The following is a 21,280-nucleotide window of genomic DNA, read 5'->3' as shown; positions in this document are numbered from 1 at the left end:
TTCTAAGATGACAGATGCTGAATATATACTCCCTATCTGATGCTGTGGCTGTTTGTGGTTGGCTGAGAGGGATGTGAACTCATTAGTTTGCAGCTGTGTTAATCAAATCAGGTTAGGTTTCCATTACACGTGCCAAACGTGCCAAACGGTGCCAATCCCCTTTGATCTGACGTCAGATGTGACGGGGCAGTCGATATAGAGATACATTTATGTGCTGATTGCAGATAGCTGCATTGAATAGTGTTTTTTGGGGTATTTATTGCATTGTTAATGTGCCTGATATTCTGGAAACCTGCCTGTGAGGTTTTGGTGACGTGTGCGCACTGTCCGCCGGTCAGCCAAACTTCGGCTTACACCGGCTGCACTCCATCTGCGCTGACAGTAGACCTGGTTTCAGTTGGTGAGCTTTTAGCACACCTTCGGCGAAGCCTTTTGGCACGAAACTGTCACTGCGCCAAGCTGGATCTGTCGACACCTCCCCCTGCTGCGCCGCCACACCCATCTCAGCGCACCTCGGTCTGCCAAACTACCAAATTGAGCGTGCCTCGGGTTGCACTGCTCGAAACTAGCTCTGCGCAGTGTTCGCCACCTTGCGCTGCGCCGGGAAACTAGAGCCCAAGGTGTTTTGCTGATAATGTGAGAATATTTTGGAAAAACACCATATGCGTTTAAAGAGTAGAAATTGGAACAGAGGTGTATTTTGAGAAATAACAATGCAAGGAACAAGCATAAATTGTCACAGTGTCCCGCAACATGTGGAGTGAGAACATGGTGACTGCTGCCTCAGTCAGTTTGTTCATGTTTTTTTGTGTGAATTTAATGAAATGATTAATTCAGACTCACCAAAGTCACACTTTTGGAAGTACAAGTAGTAGTAGTCCGTCACAAACGGACTACTAACAGCATTTAGAAATGTCTAAATCCTTTCCTGTTTGTGAATAAAAAGTATGAAAATATGCACAAAAACCTCCCCCTAGAACAATCCACTTCGCTAATTCCCATCTTTATATTACAATTTTGCCAAAAATGCTGCTTAGGTTTAATTCTGGCAACAAATAAATCGTAGGCAACTGGACTTTGATTTTGTCTAGAAGACGTTTCGCCTCTTATCCAAGCGGCTTCATCAGTTCTCAACGCATCAGTCTGACTAGTCCTCACTAGTCTGACAGCAGTTCATCAGATTAGTGAGGACTAGTCAGACTGATGCGTTGAGAACTGATGAAGCCGCTTGGATAAGAGGCGAAACGTCTTCTAGACAAAATCAAAGTCCAGTTGCCTACGATTTATTTGTTGCCAGAATTAAACCTAAGGATAAATGATATGGATAAATGAGAATATCCACATGCTTAGGTTTAAGTAGTGATGGCCAAATAAAGCCTCATGAATAATTTTCTTTATTTTCTGAGCCCACTAGATGGCGCTTTTTGTTCAACAAAGGGTTTAAAACACACCAGATTTCAATTCTTTTAGCCTCTCTCTTTAAACCAAGTGCACCATCTAGTGGGCTCAGAAAATAAAGAAAATGCTTCATGAGGCTTCATTCCGCCATCACTAGGTTTAAGCTCTCAATACAAAGCACTTTGAGCTGCCTGTCTTAGGAGACAGGCAGCTCAAAGTGCTAGACTTAATGCTTAATATGGGTGGAGCCAAAAGTAGCAGCAGAGTAAAAATTTGAACCACTAGATGGCAGCACATCTAAGCAATTCTACCTTTTATTCTGCTGTATTATGTAAAAATCCTTGTGGAGATTGATAACTTTTACTGCATGGAGAACATAAACTGAATGCATCGTACAAAGCAACACATTGGCTGACTAAATTCACCTGATTTATTTCTAGTCAGTGTACTGTATTCTGCCGGAGTCAGTGTGTGTTTTATTCATGACACTCTTTAGTGACCCTGATTTAATGAATGTCAGCCATTTATCTTGCTGGTTTTTATTTAGAGTTGTTTTGTCATCTGGAGGTCTCTGTGTGACTCCCATTTGAAAGTTTATTAATACAATATTAGTTGTTTTTTTTTACACACCCCTTTGTCAGACCATCTCCCTCCATCTTTCTCCCTCCCTCTCTCCGACACAATTACCCACAAACTCGCTCCCCCCCACACACACACACACACACACGCTTGGTTAATATGATAGTAAATTTTCAGTATCGCCCAGTGTTTACCTCCTTGGATGCTTAGATGATGTGACTGGCTGACCTTGAGACTGACACCATCTCTCCACACACACACACACACACACACAAACTATTCATTGTTTGCAGTAAAAGGCATGTCCAGGCTGTATACGTGCACAAATGCACACAAATGCACATACACCGACAAACTGATTGGGTTGTCTAAACATAAACTACACATTAAGCACTTCAACACAAGTCGTAGCCAATTATCTGCTACTGTTAAGACACCTTGTTATCAAGCCCCACCGTGACACTGAAAGATGGAAAATAGTTCCCAGCAGACAGGACTGAAAAATGTAGCTCTCATTTAAGCCAGTTTTTCCAAGTGGGTGAGTCAATATGCAGACACTCCAAAACTACACACTGTGGCTCAGACAAAATGTGTCATTTATAATAGGGTCATCTCACAGACACTTATAGTTTGTCGCGCCAGTGCTCCTTAATAAGTATTCCATGCAGAGTTTCAAGGTTTAAATAGGTGGTCTGAAACTTAGCACTTTGCCTCAATAAACACTTAACTTTTTATGATTTAGAGTCTGAGCCTGGATTGTCTCCACACGGCTCTCAACATGGAGGTGGTTGAGCCAGCGGCTAGCAGCTAATGGTGCTGACAGCGCAAACGACTGCAACAGTGCTGACAGAGCCATCAACCTGCAGGAACCGTGGGGTAGGTGTTACACTTTGGCGTCAACCCATGGTGGTGGGTTGGCATCATTAACAGTAGCTGCTGTACAAGTGCACAGTGGCAGTGACTCGCTAGCCAGTGGGACAGGCACACAGGGACTTACATGCACTGACATGCACGCGCAGCAGGACCATCTATGCTAAATGTATGCTTTAGTGTCAATTTTGGTGGGGCTTTTTGAAGTCAGCGTTGGAGTGGGGATGCACGCGACTGCGAGTCAGATGAGAATATCAACATTAGTAAACACTGAAGAAAAGATGAAAAAGAATTGGCACCAGCCAAACTCGCATCCCGCTAGCCATTGTGCAAGAGTTGGATAATATACTAATTAATGACCTCCATGCTGCATCAGTCTCCAGTGGGCTATCAGGAACTTTGTGTCACCAAAACTTGGCTAGACCCTAGTCTCGCCACCAGACAATCAGAGATCTCCACCTTCTGATAGTTTGGGGACACTCCTTTCTAAAGTGTGTTTAACACACCGGCGAAAACGGCCGGCAACAAAGCAACGCCTCTTGCATTTTTGAAAAAGACACGCCTTCTTGGAAATGTGTGCTCCTCCTTTTCTCATCCACAAGGAAACAAACACACAGAGAGCTTGAAAATGGATGCTGAGAGATTTAACTCCGTTTTATCAAATGTGTGCTCATCTGTGAAGAAAATATTTTTTCCAGCGGATGTCTTAGTTACAACATTATTGAGCTAACTGGAGTAGTTTCATGTTGTATCCGACAACGGGAGGCTTTTAACAGATGACGTCCTGTTACCTTTGCTGCTGCTGTTAGCTGTCCCTGTCAGCTGCAGCCACTGATGCCTTCTAGACATCGTGATTTCCCAAAACTGAATAAATACCACACATAGCAACACAAAACTGCTTTGCTAGCTCAGTCATGTTGTAACTAAGATATCCGCTGGAAAAGATATTTTTTTCACGGACCGTTTAATGAGTTATTACCTATTACAGACACCGCTAATGGCTAACAGTGCTAACAGCTAACGGTTAGCCCAGCTAAACGTGCACACAGAAATAGTAATGTTTGTTCAATCATTGTGTTTATTGACTTTACAAACATCGGATTAGTCCAAACGGTGATACAGTGATGTGAAAAATGTGATATATAGGCTATATATGTAGCTAAAAGCTCTGCTGGTTTTCTACCCGGAAGTATTTGTAAACAACAAGGCGATTCCCTCTAACGTTATAGTCCGGCCGGACGGATGAGTCATGGCCTTGTAAAAGATTATGTTTGTTTCTTTTAGTTGGCGAGAATGTGTCGCCGCAAACGCGACAAACATCCACTAACTTTGACGGCGTTTTCTGCGAGCACGGCTGAGCCATTTTGTATCGCTACACGTGTTTCTAGTGGGACTATGTTTTTATGAGCACAAGAGTTCAGTGAGCCACCGAAGGACCACCCTGCAGATTTATTATTGGTTCTGCAATGTAGGGAGTTTTTTAAACTCTGAAATTGTATCTGCCCATCTAAACACAAAATCAGGGAGAAAGTCATCAGTCTTTAGTTAAGCAAAGCATCTAAAGACTGACTTGTGAGTCTAGCTAGACCCTGGACACTGCCATTCAACCAGGTGACTCTTTTATATAAGCAGATCTCACAGAACAGAGGACACTGAAAAAGAGAGGGGTAGGAGGCATGCACTTTGTGGTGAATAATGACTGATGAAACAGTGAGAAATGCCCTTTTACACTGCTTCTTCAATACGCCAATTTCACACCCTTCTGCCACCTCACTGTTGTATAAAAGGTGCAACTACAGAATGGAGGTTTAGATTTGTCTTGTCTCTGAGCGATGAGCGGAGGTAGTAACAGTGCCAAAATGACGTCTGTATAAACAGAACAGCCAGGATGGGATCATTGGTGGCATGGGTGTTACATTTTAACAACATGTTATGCCTGAGACCCATCACCAGAGATTTAAAAAGTAACTATAAGCAAACAGCAGCTAACCCAATGAAGAACAGTGACTAAAAATGTCTGCAAACTGGGAAAACAGTGGGGTCCTGGAGCTCCTTACCCTGTGAGCAGAGGATAAGATCAGCTGCCATATAACAGGGATAGCTAGTCATGTTATGCCATTGTTATTGTGTGTAAAGCATTGCCAACGTATCTGTTAAATGTCACACTAGAGGCCTATGCTGTTGTGTTACATGTCATGACTGTCGCGCCCCTTTTGTTTCTGCGATGCTGGGAAGCTGTCTAACATCACACACTGGAGCAGCATAATGCTGCCGATGTTTGGTTCTGAGTTAAAATGCAATGTCAGCATGAAGGAGGGAGTTTGTAGTGGCCCTAAAGCATGGTCTCTGTGTAAAAAGGGCTAATGTGAGGTGCTGTCCCATTCCTGCTCGCTCTGCACCACAGGTCACTGCCATACACTGTTCAGACATGGCTGCAGAGCAGAGTTGCTGTCTGTGGAAGGAGCCACCATGTGGCCATCTTGTTGAGGTCAAGAAATGTAAATGAATAAAGACGCATGTCTCCACTGATCAGAGAGATGGAGCCAATCAGAGTCTGGTGAACATTCCAGGACCCCACTGTTGACGTCACTAACGACATCACTGCATTCACTGAGTCTGTGGTGAATTTATTTTGTAAAATGAAAAAAGCAACTGTACCCAAAACTACAGTTAAATCATTTCACAACCAGAAACAATGAATTGCCAGAAACACCAGGAATGCCTGTGTATGTTAAAAAGCAAGTAGAGACACTAATTACTCCAAGGGTGCATTTTGGCAAGAAGAATCCAGTCCAGTGCAACTCTTAAACTGTGTTTCCTAAAGTGTTGGACTGCCCTTTTCAAGCTGCTGTAATGGCCACTGGACTCTGGCTTAAGAAAACTCAGACTGCAATGAGGTTCTCTCTCCAATTACTTCTTCTAACATGCACTTATTTAAAAAGGTCAAAAAGATCATTTTGAGCCTCGTATGCAAATACCAGGGTTTGGAATTCAACACCAGCACCATGGATGAGCTGTGGAGTGTGAAGCTTATGAGTCAAAAAGGGAGGGGAATTAAGTGGACCAGATGGGAGATGTCTAAGGGCACAAATTCACACCATTCTGCTTTTATTGTAGTAAAAGCGCTGCTTCAACTGCATTTTGTGCTGATGATGAAAAGCTGCTTTTGTTTCAATCCCTCTCACTCAGCAAACAGCACTTATGTACAACTCTCAGTCCATTTAACTCCACAAAAGAAAGCACTTTTGCACCACTGCTTCCTCTTTTCTTTCAGGTTGTTGTTCTAAACTGTCAGATGCCATACTATGAGCTGCCTCTTCAGGGCCTGTCCATGTGATCTCTTCAAAGGGCAGTGTGGTTTTCAAAGCAGTTTGAACCTGTCCATCTTCAAGCTGCTCCCCATCAATTGTGATGCACAGGGGGAAAAAAGTGCTGGCAATTTCAACAAAATGAAATAGCACAAGCACAACCTTAAAGCTCGAGCTGGTCAGCGTTCACAGTGAGAAAGTGTCTGATTTGACAGCTTCTGGAGAGCATACCTGCAGGATGAGGATTTGGCTGCAGCATCAGCCTCACATAACAGCTGCTTGTCTAGAATTAGTCCAAGTTTCTGGGCAGGAGTCCCTGTTGTTTTGTCAATGGTGGTTGAGAAAACAGGCAGGGAGTGACTCCTCCCCGGTAAGAGGAACTGCTCAGGGTTTTCAGTGTTGAGCTCTGCGGGGCCGTGGGCAGATATCCAGCTGGAGATCTTAGCTCGGGAGGCAGCAGGAAGCAACCTCGCCCTCAAAGAGTCAAAACTGTGAAGCTGCAGGGTGATAGCAAATTAAATGAAAACCCAGCTGAATGCTAACAACAAAATGAGTTTAGCAGAAAATTGCAAACACGTCAGTAAGACATTAAAAGTATTCCTTTCGTGGTTTCATGTAATAGACCTGCAGAGTCAGAATTTATTGTGTAGGTGGATATCAGCCCTTCTTGGACTTAGGAACATTTGTCTCTGAATTACAGTCTTTCATTGATAGCTCACAATATTGACATTTTATCATTTAGCAAAACATTTGCTTTTTTTGGGCATTTCTACCTTTTGACAGTGTAGGGTTGAATAGAGAAGGGTATGGAATGCAATAAGTTATTATTTTATGTAAAAACCTACATCACGAAGAAGCAAAATAAGGAAATGTTGGGTTTTCATTAGCAGTAACTTAATACAACTCCTATGAGGCTAAACGTGAACATGAAAAACATAAGATAAAGCAGATATCTAAAGTTAATACATGACACAAAAGAGAAACTAAACTCTAAACCACAGAGATTCAGTTGGAAGGTACAAAGCACTGAGAGCTAAATACACAGAGACTTTTAAAAACACCTTTCTCTCTGGTGTCCTGCAGGCAGAGGTGAGTTGAGAGTTGCAACATAAAGGCTTGTTATAGCGGGAGAAGGGGGTCATCAGGGGTTGGCTGTGGTCAGCGAAACATCACTGCCTCCCACTTGGAGGCGGTTAGGTGCACCTTAGGTCCTACTCCAGATATGGTCTATCTCTGGTGCTGCTCAGCATGGCTCGGCTGGGCTCAAGCGATAATGAAAAGACAAATTGGGCGTCATGCTTTATGGCTGAATAAAAGAAGAACAGTTGTATGCATCTGTGAACCAGCTGAGTTGCAGTTACATCCATGCCTGTTCAGTCTCACATGTGACCATGACAGTAGACAATGCTTCAAATATGGAAGTTGCTGCAAAGAAGCTACATATTCTAAAACATGGGTGCTTCACAAACATCTTCAACCCAGCAGCAGGGAAGACCTATACAATTGGCAGTGTTTCAAGATATACACCCAACATTAGTTTCACCTGTCTGAGCAAATGTCTCCCATACTGTTCCTAAGTTATGGCCAGGAAAGTGTTTTTGCAGAACATAGTAATGTCACAGTGAAGTTGACCTTTGACATGTTGGATATAAAATGTCATAATCTCATTATTTTTTTCTATTGGTCATCTGTGTGAAATTTTGTCAATTAATGTATGAATTCTTGAGTTATGGCCAAAAACATGTTTTGTCAAGTCACAGTGACCACCAAAATTTAATCAGTTCATCATGGAGTCTAAGTGGATGTGCCAAATTTTAGGAAATTCCCTAAAGGCCCTCTCATGATACTGCATTCACGAGAATGAGATCAATGCAAGGTCACAGTGACCTTGACCTTTGACCACCTAATTCTAATCAGTCTGTTTTTGAGTCCAAGTGGATGTTTGTGCCAAATTTGAAGCAATTTTCTCAAGCCCTTCTTGATATATTGCTTTCATGAGGATGAGATGGACAAGGTCACAGTGACCTTGACCTTGTACCCCATGTCATCAAAATCTAACCAGTTCATTGTTGAGTCCAAGTGGATGTGGTGCCAAAGATGAAGAAATTCCCTCAAGGCCCTCTTGAGATATTGCTTTCACAAGAATGAGATGGATAGGTTACAGTGACCTTGACCTTGGACCCCTGGTCACCAAAGTCTTATCAGTTCATCCAAAATCTTATCAGTTCATCCAGTTCATCATTGTGCCAAATTTGAAAGATTTTCCTCAAGGCCTTCTTGAGATATTGTGTTCACAAGAACAAGATAAATGCAAGGTCACAGTGATCTTGACCTTTGACCACCAAATTCAAAGCAGTTCATCCCTGAGTTCAGGTGGATGTGCCAAATTTGAATAAATTCCCTCAAGGCCCTTTTAAAATATTGCTTTCACAAGAATGAGATAGAGGAGGTCACAGTGACCTTAACCTTGGACCCCTCTTTTTATCAAAATTGAATCAGTTCATTGTTGAGTTGAAGTGGATGTTAGTGCCAATTTTTTTTTAAAAAAAATCCTGCTTTAACAAGAATGAGATGGACGAGGTCAAAGTAACCTTGACCTTGGATCCCTGGTCACCATAATCTAGTCAGTCCATCCTGGAGTCCAGATGGACATTGTGCCAAATTTGAAGAAAGTCCCTCAAGGCCTTTGTGAGATATCACACAGAGAATGGGACAACCCAAAAACATAATGCCTCTGGCTGGCCCAGAGTCATAAAAATTAGGTCTTCAAAAGCCACACCTGCAGTCTTAATTGCAGGTCATACATTAAGACAAACTTCAAAACCCTGTTACTATAGCCTACTGAAAAATTATCCAAGTTTCTTTCATTTTACATTAAACTGGAAACTATTCACTATATGAGCAGATAGAAACTTTTATGGGGCTTTTACCAGGGTTATGACTTTAGATCTAAATATAATCTGCTAAGTAAAAGCTCTGAATAATCTGCCCATGGAAGTAATGCACTGAATTGACATTTGGTTTTGTCAGCCATCAGACCTCTGTCATTAAGTTCCAAAAGTCAAGCCTAGCTCAATGCGCTGACAATCTCTTCTTTTTAAAGTTGTGGGGAACTGAAAACAGAGAAAAAGGCAGATTCATGGGAATGTAGCCTACAACTTTGAATCAGAAAAACCACTTGAATTGTAAATAAAGTTGCCGCATTTTTCCAAAAATGTTGTTACCCAACCAATCAAATAAAAAATTACCCAATCATGTGGAAAATTGCACACCTGCCAACACTGCTCACTATGCACTTGTTAGTAACACTTTACATTTTGTTGTGGTGGTGTGGCTGTGATGCTGGTGAAATACAGAAATACCACTACACCATTGGTGGGCATGTAGTCTTAATTGGACTCTTGTGGTATATACTGTGTGGGTGAAGCAACTAAATGTGTGGCTGGCTTGCTCACAGGAGTGTGAAGAATAATACCTTGTTTATCACACAGAGTTGCTACGGCAAGTGTTAAAGTCATCATTTTGACAGTTATATATATACTGTTTGCCTCTGTGAGACGATGTGTCTTTACATCTCACCAGTATGCAGTTGTATGTTTGTACAACTGTTAAATGTGTATAGCTACTGTTGGTATCTTCTGGGTTTATGTATGATTGTAGAGTTAATCATCTTTCCTGTTTTATGTCCATATGCTGCGCTGTGCACTCTTGACATTGTGAGATTGAGTTGTGTGGTGTGTGGTCGGGCCCAACATTCCCACCACACACTCACAAACAAACACACACCACCAGCACAACCCTTTGAACTTTTATTTGCTTATTCTTAGCAGGCAACAAAGCATATTTCATCCAGTAAGCAGTATTTTGGCTGAAATGGCAAAATAGTTATAGAAAAAAAAGAAAGAAACTTTGCACATTAAAAAAAAAAACCTATCAGTTTTTTTTCCCTCACAATGACATATGGCTTCAGGGTGGTGCTGTTTTCACATTGCATTTAGTCACAGTCTGAAAAAAACAGCTTTAGGTGACAGCATTAGATAACTAACTGTGTCAAAATAGCTGCTAGTTAGACTGAGGGCCTTTTAGCAATCTGGATCATTTAAGTCTTAAGTCATAATATCAGCACAATTAACACTGTTTTGATATTTGGACAGGGGAGTGGGGTTAGAGGGGGGTGTTGCTGTAATGAGTGACAACATGTCTGACAGGCATTCTTTATTTATCCAAGCAGTTTAACACATGCTTTAATCACAGAAATGAAACTGGATGTGTGGCTGGATGGAGCACTGGAACAGCCTCTCTGTAGTCCACATGTTATGTGTGATATTATTTCATAATATGACATGAATTTGACGTGAATTTAAAGTGCCAGCTCACTGTGAAAAAGGCAGTTAATGTGGGCCAAAATCCAGCTGGGTTGGTAGGTTTGACAAAAAAATGTAATATCACAGCCACAGTAATACAGGATCAACCTGCTGTTCATTGTTTTGTCTTCTTTGTAATCCTTTCTCTTTTTTATTCAGATGTGGGACTGATTTAATATTTGCTCTGTTGTAAAATATACTTTTAAGGGATACCTTGGATGTTTTGAAGTGGGTTTTTATGAAATATTTATACATAGTCAGTGTAATACCTGCAGTAGATGACAGTCAAAAAAGTAGGCATGATTACCACTACAGAAGCTAAGCTATGTACTGCTGTGGACTGGACAGGGGCAAACAGCAAAATGTAATTTAGCAACATAAAGCCACCTAAAAAGCAATATCTCTTTAGCAAGAGGCTATAATAGGAAGATTATTATCGCTTTTGCTAAATTTTGCTGTTTGACAGGCCTTTCTGGTGGGGAACTGAAGCTGTTGTATTACTCTCTTAAAAGGTACCAGACTCAATTGACAGAAATAGTAATTTTACCTTGCAGTATATGGGAGTTGCTGTTCTACCGCTGCCTTGATTGGTTAGCTTGTTTGTGTTATTGTGTGACTTTTTTAAATCCAAACTTACTCTTTAAAAGCCCAAGGTCACACAAAAACACAAACAAACTTACTGATCAAGCAGCTCCCTTGTTCAGCAAGGTAAAATTACTGTTTTTGTCAATGGAGTCTGGCTTTGAGGAGGAACCTTTCACTTTCAGTTCAGGTCCCCGTGAAAAAGGGCTGTCTGACAGCAATATGAAGTGGTAAAAATATTCTTAATATAGCGTACACATACTGATACACATACACATATTGATTTTTTTTCCTGCTGCCCCCCCAGTACGTTGCTTAGCTTCCCTCAGCGGTACTCCTGCTTGCTTCTCCGAACTGGAGGTGCGCTGGCAGCCATCTACTGTATGGATAAGTACCTACAACCAAACATCCAAAAACATTTCCCTTTCTGATCTACCCTTATAGCCTGTTTTGATAGAAAGGTTTTCCACAAGTTTCTGGAGCTTAAAAAACAACTAAATACCTATACAAAAACCTACATGAGGTTAATAGATAAGCAGCCAACTATTTGCAATTGTATTCATATTATTATTGTTTATGTGGCTTTTGCTGTCTTTTAATAAGCTTTTAATGAGAAAATAATGTACTGTGTATCATGGCTGAACTGACAGAGCCACATTCAGTTATCATTGAGGAGGTGTACTGCTAAAAACTGCCGATTTAATCTGAGACAAGGGTAATTTAGGATATTCAACTCGCTTTGAAGAGTCTGTGGTAAAGATTTGTACATGTCCTGTCTGGACACCTCTACTTGGAACCTGACTGCAGGGAACTGCTGCCAAGAGGCACCCCATTGCCTAAAATGTCATTGTATGCTTTTACATTTAGATTTCCCTTACCTGGGATGGAGGAACCCAGCACAAACCATGCACAGAAAGACCTCAGGCAAGTAAATGAGAGCATGTGGATGGGGGTGTACACATTTTTATTGGCACAAAGGGAGACTGGGTGATTCATTGTGGATAATATGCTTATTCCTTACTTTCCTCTGCGTTCCTGCAGGCAGTTTTCGGAAATGTACATTTGCACACATTGCCTCCTACTTAAGTACAGTTTTGAGGTAAGGGTACTTTTTTCAAGTATTTAAAGGTTCAGTGTGTGAGATTTAGGGGGATTTTATGGTGTCTAGTGGTGAGGACTGCAGATTGCAACCAGCTGAAACTTCTCCAAGCTAGATTTCCCTCAGTGTTCATTGTTCAGGTTTTTTTTTACCAGGAACCAAATTATTCAACCTGGTCTCACTCAGACTTTGTCGAAATTCGACACTTGGTCGGTGACTTCCAGCATCAGACACCTACAGAAAAGCTGTCCTTTCACATCGGCATGATACAGGGCTGGTTGCTGTTATTGCTTAACGGCGCGCAGGGAGAAACACAGCGGGACAACAACAAAGGTTAAGGTGGTGGCATTCTGAGTAGGGTGGGCAGCAGAGGTGGTGGATGGGTCCAACAACCACGGACTTGCACCTGAGAGCCCGTTTTTCGCTTCCCGTACGATTGTAAAGCCAAACCCTGTCCTTTTTTCCTAAACCCAACCACATGCATGTGTTTGGCCACATTAGTGTTACTTTGACGAGGATTTTGAATTAACTTTTAGTCTCAGAAGACTACTAAGAATTGAAGTTGGTCTAAAGTTACATTACAACCCAGTCTCACACCGAAGTCGTCGAAATCCGTGGTTTGGTCATTGACATCTGCCGTCAGACACCAAGAAAAAAAAGCTGGCTTTTCACATGGGCATGATGATGATGGACAGGTCCAGCAACCACGACTTTCACCTGAGAGGCCAGTGTTTGCTTTATGTAAAACCAAACCCTTTTTTTTCCCCTATACCCAACCACATGCTTTGTTACCTAAACCCAACCACATGCATGTGTTTGCAAAACACAACCACACAAAAGTGTTTTTTGAAAACAGACAATGCATGTAACGGGCAGAACATCGTCAAGCAAAGCACGCAGGGTACCTTGCACGTCGTATCTGGGCTTGGAAAGTCCATGACCAAAACATCAAGATATGATGAGGTCGGACTGAGAATGTGTTTTACATTACAGTCCTTTTTTGCTTGGTTTTAGTCCAGAATTAGTTAGTGGTATTCACTTTTTTTTTTTTTTTTTTAAGATTTTTTTGGGGCATTTTTAGCCTTTATTTGATAGGAAGTGTGAAAGGGGGAGAGAGAGAGGGAGTGACATGCAGCAAAGGGCCACAGGCTGGAGTCAAACCCGGGCCGCTGCGGCAACAGCCATGTACATGGGGCGCCTGCTCTACCACTAAGCCACTGACGCCCCAATATTCACTTTTAATAAAGTCAAATTCTAGTAAATGTTTTAGTCATTATTTTATGAGTTTCATGATACTGTAATAGATTTTGCTGAAGGATATTTCACCTGACTGTTAGTGCACCCAAAAATGAAAATTCAGCCATTATCTACTCACCCATATGCCGATGGCTCAGGTGAAGTTTTATATTTTGTGGTTTCAGTTATGTGTTTCTGGACGTTTGAATCTGGGGCGCCGTAAGCCTCCATTAGGTGGAGTTTTGTTGCTACCTCCTCTCTCCTTGGATCTCCGCAAGTGATGTGAGGACTCTTACACTTCACCAGAGCCTCCCTCGGCATATGGGTGAGTAGATAATGGCTGATTTTTCATTTTTGGGTGCACTATCCCTTTAAGTAAGTCATTATATTACTAGTACTTTGTATAACTGAGATTTCCTGTTAAATCAGAAGTACTCAGATTTCGTGATTTAGCGATTCAGTGCTTGGTTTGTCTGTTCTGGGCTACTGTACAAACATGGCTGTAAACATGGTAATCTCCATAAAAAATGTTGATATATGATCCTAAGGTAAAAATACAAAAAAACAATCGTTATTTTCTAGTGATTATACACTGAAGAAACATCATATCCATTTCTGCCAATATATCCCCCTAAATCCTACACACTGAACCTATAAGTATTAACAGATATATTTAAACCCATACACTGCCTTTTTTTGATGTGTAAAATGCTAAATGTGGTGTGAGCATGTTTGTTTAAGGGTTTTTGTGTCTAAGCATATTTACATGCTCTTCTAGTAATGCAGTTTAACCTGCACAGGATAAAGGTTTTAAGATTCAGATTCAGTGGCTTTATTTTCTGCATCCTGCTGGCATCATGTATTCAAAACACATTTAATGCAATGTAAATAGTTATTTAATTAACATTTGCACACGTGTGTTTCTATGTACATGGAGATGCTTTCAAGTGAAGGTGAACAGGGTCAGCTCTGGTCTGTAGCTTGATGCTGGTACAAAAATGTAGGAGAGTGATTTTAATTGAAATTGAGCGGTGTCAACTCAGACAGACCTGAGCGTTGGCAGTTTTTGTGTGTGTTCACAACTGCTGTGTGAGTCGAAGTGTGACGGCGTCTGTGCCTGTGCGCGTGTGTCTGTGTCCCAACGGGGCATCTGTTCCTACTGTCTCTGAAGTAACGGCAATGAAAAATGGAGCTTGTCATTCGCTGGCCTACTTTTCACACACATGCACACAGACACACACAAAGCCTTGTCAGCAAGAAAGGTAGATTTCAAGTGATCCCTTGATGTGCACATGCACACACACACCACACACACAGGTCTCCAGAGTGTGTTAATTGCATTAATTGTTAGTGTGTGTTTGTGTGAAAGTGTTCATGTTATCGTAAGGGTTTCTCCTGTGTGTGTGGGTGTCTTGTCAACTTGATGCATGCATACTGAGAGCATGTGTTAAAATTGTGTTTGTTTGACAGGTGTGTGTGTGTGTGTGTGTGTATGAGGGCATAGCATGCTGTGTGAATATATGCAGGGTGGCTTGCCACTTCGCATGAATTGTCTTTAAGGAACATGTCTGCATGCTCCTGTCTTTCCATGAATCTCTCTATGTGTGTGGAAGTGTCAAGTGTGTGTACGTTTTCTCCGCTAAAGAGCTGCTGTGACAGTGAGACAGCATGTCAGTGTGTGGGTGAGTGTGTGTCTGTGTGTGTGTGTCTTAATGTGCCTGCTGTCAGCATGTTAGGTGTATTCCTCCCTCACCAAAGAGCCATTAAAACCATGATGGTGATTGTGTGAATGCATTCTGATGCGGTAAATTCATGGGGTGTGGGTACATGTGTGTGTGTGTGTGTGTGTGTGTGTGTAGGTGTGCCAGGTGGCGTGTTAAAGTGGGTGTTTGCATGCTCTTGATGAAAGCCAGGGTGCAGGAAGTGTGTGAAGTAGAGTGATGGTGTCACCAGATGTGTGTGTGTGCTCCATGCAGATTAACGTGGTGGATGATTAACACTTAAAATGAAGTGTTTGTGTACAGGTGTGGTAAACAGATGTCTTTCGCTACCTCGGACAGTTAATTTTATTAAACAGCAAAAACCTGAGTTCAAGTACATTCAGCAATACTGCCAGATTGGTCAGAGAGTGAAAATTCTCTTCTTATAGCCTACCAGTAATGTGGGGTGGGTTGCACCAGCAATTTGTAAATTCATTACTAAGTTCTGAGTTCTCAACCAGCTTGTTTACACAGGCAGAAAGACCCATCTGCCAAGCGCACTATGAAAGAGGCAGCTTTGGGTAAGGCACAAGTAGACTCATATGGCACAGAACAACAGCACTCTAAATGACAGGGCTTGTGTTAAAGACCTGCAGCAGCTGGAGAAGGCAGACTGATGTGCAAAGGCAGTCTCAAGGGCAAAACAGGATCAATGGACAAAAAGGGACAACCTGGAACACTGGGAGACTGGGAGGAAATGGAAGGAGGAAAATCTAGCTTCGTCACTAGAGCCATGGATGTTCTTCCCAGTTCCAAGAACCTGAACTTTCCCCCTAGGTAAATCTGAACAACATATTCTCAGTCGGACCTTGTCACATATTGACGTGCTTGGTCATGGACTTTCCATGTCCACATATGATGCACAAGGTACGCTGGGTGCGTTGGTTGTTGACGTTCTGGCACACAGTGTCAAGGTCTGTCTGTTACATGCATTGTCTTCTCTCAAGATACACTTCCATTTAAACAATTTCCCCCTGGGGATTAATAAAGTATTCTGAATCTGAATCTGAATCATCTTCACAAGAAATTTTATATTTACATACAGTCTCTTTGAAAATAAACACACTACGTTGGTACAACACCACAAATTGACGTTTTTTCCCCTTAAACAACAAACACAAATGGTTGGGTTTAGGCAACAAAAACACGTGGTGAAAAAAGAACAGGGTTTGGTTTTCGAATCTTACGGGACGCAAGCACTGCTCTCTCTGGTGAAAATCTGTGTTTGTTGGACCCATCTATCACCACTCCCGCCCGCCTCACTTGGACAATCGCCGCCTTAACTTTCATCCTTGTCCCACCGTGTTTCCACCTGACGCTGCCGGGCGCCGTTAAACTATAATGGCAATGCTCCACAAATCATGCCAAGCACCGGATTTCAACGACTTTGGAGTGAGACCGGGCTCATCTGAACCAAACCCTGACCACGGAAGGGAGTGCTACACATTTTAACAGGAGGGAAACACTATTCAATGAGGGACAGACTCCAGCATGGTGGTTGCAACTTGTAACTCAGACAACACAGATACTGGTCCTGTTGAAACCAGTTTATTGGAATATTTGAAGTTTTATACACAAATTAGTACAGATTACAAAAGATGTCAAATTTTTTTGCAAACTGTACCAGTGTCAGCACATCAAACACATTGGCAAAAACCTACTAAACTTGACTTGACTTGACAAACACACACACACACACACACACACACACACACACACACACAAAAAGAACCAACCAAACAAAAAACGGAGGAGATGAACATGAACTAGTTCATTTTTATCCAGGTGACTTTAACTTGGTGCTAACTCTTGGGAGGAAAGAACTTGCACTGCCAGTGGCTTAAAGAACACACATCATGTCCCCTCTGCCAAACACCAGCAACCTTACGGAACATATTCACCTATTGCAAGACCAGTCTTACTCAAGGATGCTATACCTGGTTGCACAACCAGGTCCTTTGGCAACTGGCACTTGTACTGGAAGAAAGGAGGACTACCAACAATGCCCTTTCTCCCACAACTCCACGCTGCTCAAACACCATAGCTCTGTACCAGCAGGACAGATGCCAAAGAGGTCAGCTGCAAGGTCAAAGATTCAAGCCTACTGGATACAGCCCGGGATTGGAAGATGGCGTTTGATCTAGACCAGGAGCTTACCTTTCCACCAGAGATCATCACAACCAGTCTCAGCTGTACCTCTTCCAGTGGTCCACCTCTCGCTGCTGTACAGCATCCCACGTCCTCTATCCTTAGAGCCTCACAACAGATAACGAAAAATTCCCCAAACTGTTTAAGCAGGGAGTCACTGTAGCATCAAAAGCTGTAATAAAACCGCCAAAAACGACAGCTTTAGGTGGGCCAAACCATTCAACTTAACTTTCAATCCTTGAAAATGTTGATATGACTTTGTTTTATTCATATCTGCACACACAGAATTGGTGTGTCAGAGTTAGTTGGTTTCATGTACGAACAAATGACTAGGAAATAACTGATTATGCTAATGTAACTAATGCTATCTGCATTTTGTGTTGTGTTTTTTTGTAAAATGTCATCTTTCCAGTTAGGAGCAATTATAAAGTGACAGTCTGATCAAATTTCAGGTCAGAAATCAATCATCGTACTATATCTTACTACATAATGACGAAAACTCTGTCTCAGGGTGTGTTTGTCTGTGTGTCTGTTCCACGTTCTTCTCCTCACTGACTTGGTCAGTCCATGTGAAATTTGGCACAGTGGTAGAGGATCATGGGAGGATGCGAATGAAGCAATATTACATCAGTTGGCCAAAGGGGGGCGCTATAGCAACCGATTGAAATTGCAAACTTTGAATAGGCATATCTCATGTCCCGTATGTCGTAGAGACATGAAACTTTGCACAGAGATGCCTCTCCTCATGAGGAACACATTTGCCTCAAGAACCCATAACTTCCGGTTATATAGATTTTCCGCCATTTTGAATTTTGCGGAGGGCGTGGCTCATCACATAAAGGTGTATAACATCTCAAGGGTTTCACCGATCACCACGCAACTTTGTAGGCATATGACCACACATAATCTGAGGGGAGCCCTCCATTATTGACTCCATCAAACAAAATGGGGGCGCTAGAGAGCTAATTTCTTATCTAGGCCTAACCGCCATATCGATTTTTACTAAACTTGGTAGATATGTAGGACAGGACGCCTCAAGGTGACTGGAGAAATTTAACTCTAATTGGCAACTAACTGGGTGGCGCTATAACAACAGAAAAATGCTTAAAAATAGTAAAAATGGCTAAAATGTGACCGATCGCTGTGGCTCCCCCTGTGGCTGAATGTTTTTTTTTTTTTTTTCTAATTTTTGGTATGACTAAGTCATGGTATGGTATGCTGTACATAATCACGGAAACTGTCAGTGTATCATTCTGTCAGTCAGTTATTCTGTCTGTCCCACGTTTTTCTACTCACTGACGTGGTCAAGATATGTTTCCCATGTGAACTACCAGTGCGCCCCACTTTTAAGTCAATACAACATATAAACACTTTAACTATCTGCCTTTCAACGTGCTACCTCAACTACTAATGTACAGTTTTAGCCCACTAACTATCCCACTATTGGCAATGGTACTACTGTACTTTCAATAAAGCAATCGTACTATCAAATTCACAAAAACTCTGTCTGAATACATTGCTCTTCTTAATGGGTTCAGTTGACTATTTAATCTGCAATTTCCTATGACCTGTATCCCAAACACACACCATGTGAAACTGTACGTGGGCAACTGTGCACTCAATGGGTATGGACCAGAGCATGTGAGCGGAGCGGGGAGCGGAAGGATTTTGTGTTGAGTGAGGAGCGGCTATTTTTTTTAAAAGGTGGAGCGGAGCCTTACCTCTCACTCCAATTTCGCTCCGGTCACTCATGCCCCACCCAGAATGCATCTTTGCATCTGTGCCACCCACACTATTTTCTTTCAAAACTATGGAGTTTTCTGTGTACTTCAGAAAAGAAACTGAGAAGAGAAGCAGCGGTACCTTGGAGAACGGTCCCTAACTGCGGGGGGAGGGGAGAGGGCTTCCCCGGAGAATCTACCATGCTCATGGAAATTTTCACCCGCTCCGCTCACATAATCTGGTATGGACTAGTATTCTATATTACCCCTTTTACCCAACAGCGGGTCATGTATTAGTAGGCTAATGCTAATTTTGTCAGTATAAGTCATTAATCAGAAATCTGTCAAAATGTACTTTTTGTTCTTAGTTATTTCTTGAGCTGCTTTAATACTGACAAAAATCTCTCACTGGATGTGGTGAAAGCAGGCAGTGTAGCAGCACTCCTCACACTGTGAGCTTTGCACTTGTGAAGTTCTTTTTACCCTTGGGTGCCATTTTTGTGTATGACACTTGCCGACTAATGGAGCAGAATAAGTATCATATTACAGCAATCTGAGGCCATTAATTATGGGAATGTTCACAACAACTACTTATTGTAGCTACAGGTGTCATTGATCAAGTTCAAGGAATTTAATACAGATGAATGCCATTATCCAACGTACTAACACTCATACTCAAGTGAATCCTCACTGAAAAGTTTAGGGTAAGCATAAATGTTCTTGCATCAGGCCCAGTGAAGGAGTGCATATAGTGTGCTTGAAAACTCTCAAACCCCATACTGCTGCAGGGGGGCTCTACAGTTAAAGCAGCGGGGTAATGACTGTAAAGTTGTTATGTCCTCCTGGACTGAAAGGAAAAGTCAGCCCAAGAGGCCATGCTGTAGTAGTTCTGAGTAGCTTTCTGGAACTGACTGTGGGGCAGGGATGAGGAAAGGGATCTTGGAAGAAAACAAAACAGCTGTTTTGGCCCGTGAATTCACAAGTGCCAAAAACTACAGTTTTTCTAATGTCCACTTGAGGCTGGCTCCAGAAGCAAGTCAGTCCCCATAGACCCCCATTCTAAAGTGCCCAACTTTTCAGCAGAAATATAATACATATGTTTACAGCCGGGTAGAAAAAAACAGTTTTGATCTCTATAACTAATTTCCCTGTTCATGACAACTATACCAGGGATGAGTTTTTATATAACTCAACTGTTATGTCATTTAGGTTTAATTAATGCATATTGCATAATTAGGGGCGTGGTTGCTTTGAGTGACAGATGGGTGCTGTCTGCTAAAAAGTCACTACCACAGCAACAAAGTTGGTCAGGAAATGTAACCATGAGGTTACCATTATGATTGTTAACCATAGCTGTAAATGCACCATACTAACCAAGCTAACAGCTAGTGTTAGCGTAAGCTCCACCCTCTCGTCTGAAAATGGCCACTTCTGGCTCCAACAATCCAAGACGGCAACTGCCAAATGCCAGACTCCAAAAAAAAAAAAAAAAAAAAGTTAATGGGTAACATCATGGTTGCTACGTCAGTTATTTTCATACAGTTTGTGTTTTAAACCTGAGTTCTGTAGATTTGGTCCACACAAAGTTTAAACTAAAACATTATCCCCTTTTAGCTCTGGTCTGGTTTGTCTTTACTCTGGCTCATAGAGTCCTCATCTGACAGATCAATGACTGAAATAACAGGGAGGGAAAATTTCTACATTGCACCCATGCATATATATTGCCATGGTTAACGAATATATTACATAAATATGTTTATCACTTACACAAATGGTTTGTTAGAACGTTTTGTGAACAATTCATGTCCAGAAGATGGATTTTAAAGTATCTAAGCTTTTAAACTTGTGCTAAATCATACAGATGATCATAAAATGGAGCAGTTGGTCTGTCTTGCTTTTACACCACACATGGACAGCAACAGTCACCCTTTAATGTCATTATTGTACAGTTGTGTCATGTGCAGTTTGATTGATAGTAGGTTAGGTGTAAAAACACTCTCAAACCAAAGCATTTTCTACTCATGAATCCTCATCACAGTACATGGTCTTTCTTAAACCTCATGTGAGCAGATGAACCAAAATTGATTTATCAGATTGTCTCGTGTCTGTTCCACGTTTTTCTCCTCACTGACTTGGTCAATCCATGTGAAATTTGGCCCAGTGGTAGAGATTCTCCTGCAGGTTGTGGCACTATTTCCAGGAGTAAGAATATCTG

General features: G+C 41.8%; 1 long non-coding RNA gene across 5 annotated transcripts in view; it reads left to right on the top strand.

The window, feature by feature from the left end:
• LOC117266590 (uncharacterized) overlaps positions 1–21,280 on the top strand; it is a 40,708-nt gene that overhangs the window by 3,372 nt on the left and 16,056 nt on the right. For all 5 annotated transcript variants that reach the window (XR_013493443.1, XR_013493439.1, XR_013493440.1 and 2 more), the window contains exons 2-4: positions 2,720–2,853; positions 11,969–12,029; positions 12,147–12,200. This is a non-coding gene — a long non-coding RNA (uncharacterized LOC117266590). The remainder of the gene's footprint in view (positions 1–2,719; positions 2,854–11,968; positions 12,030–12,146; positions 12,201–21,280) is intronic.

This window comes from Epinephelus lanceolatus, chromosome 15 (genome assembly GCF_041903045.1).
Source record: "Epinephelus lanceolatus isolate andai-2023 chromosome 15, ASM4190304v1, whole genome shotgun sequence".
In the NCBI taxonomy this organism is placed as follows: Eukaryota; Metazoa; Chordata; class Actinopteri; order Perciformes; family Serranidae; genus Epinephelus; species Epinephelus lanceolatus.
This window is presented reverse-complemented; position numbering and strand designations above follow the sequence as displayed.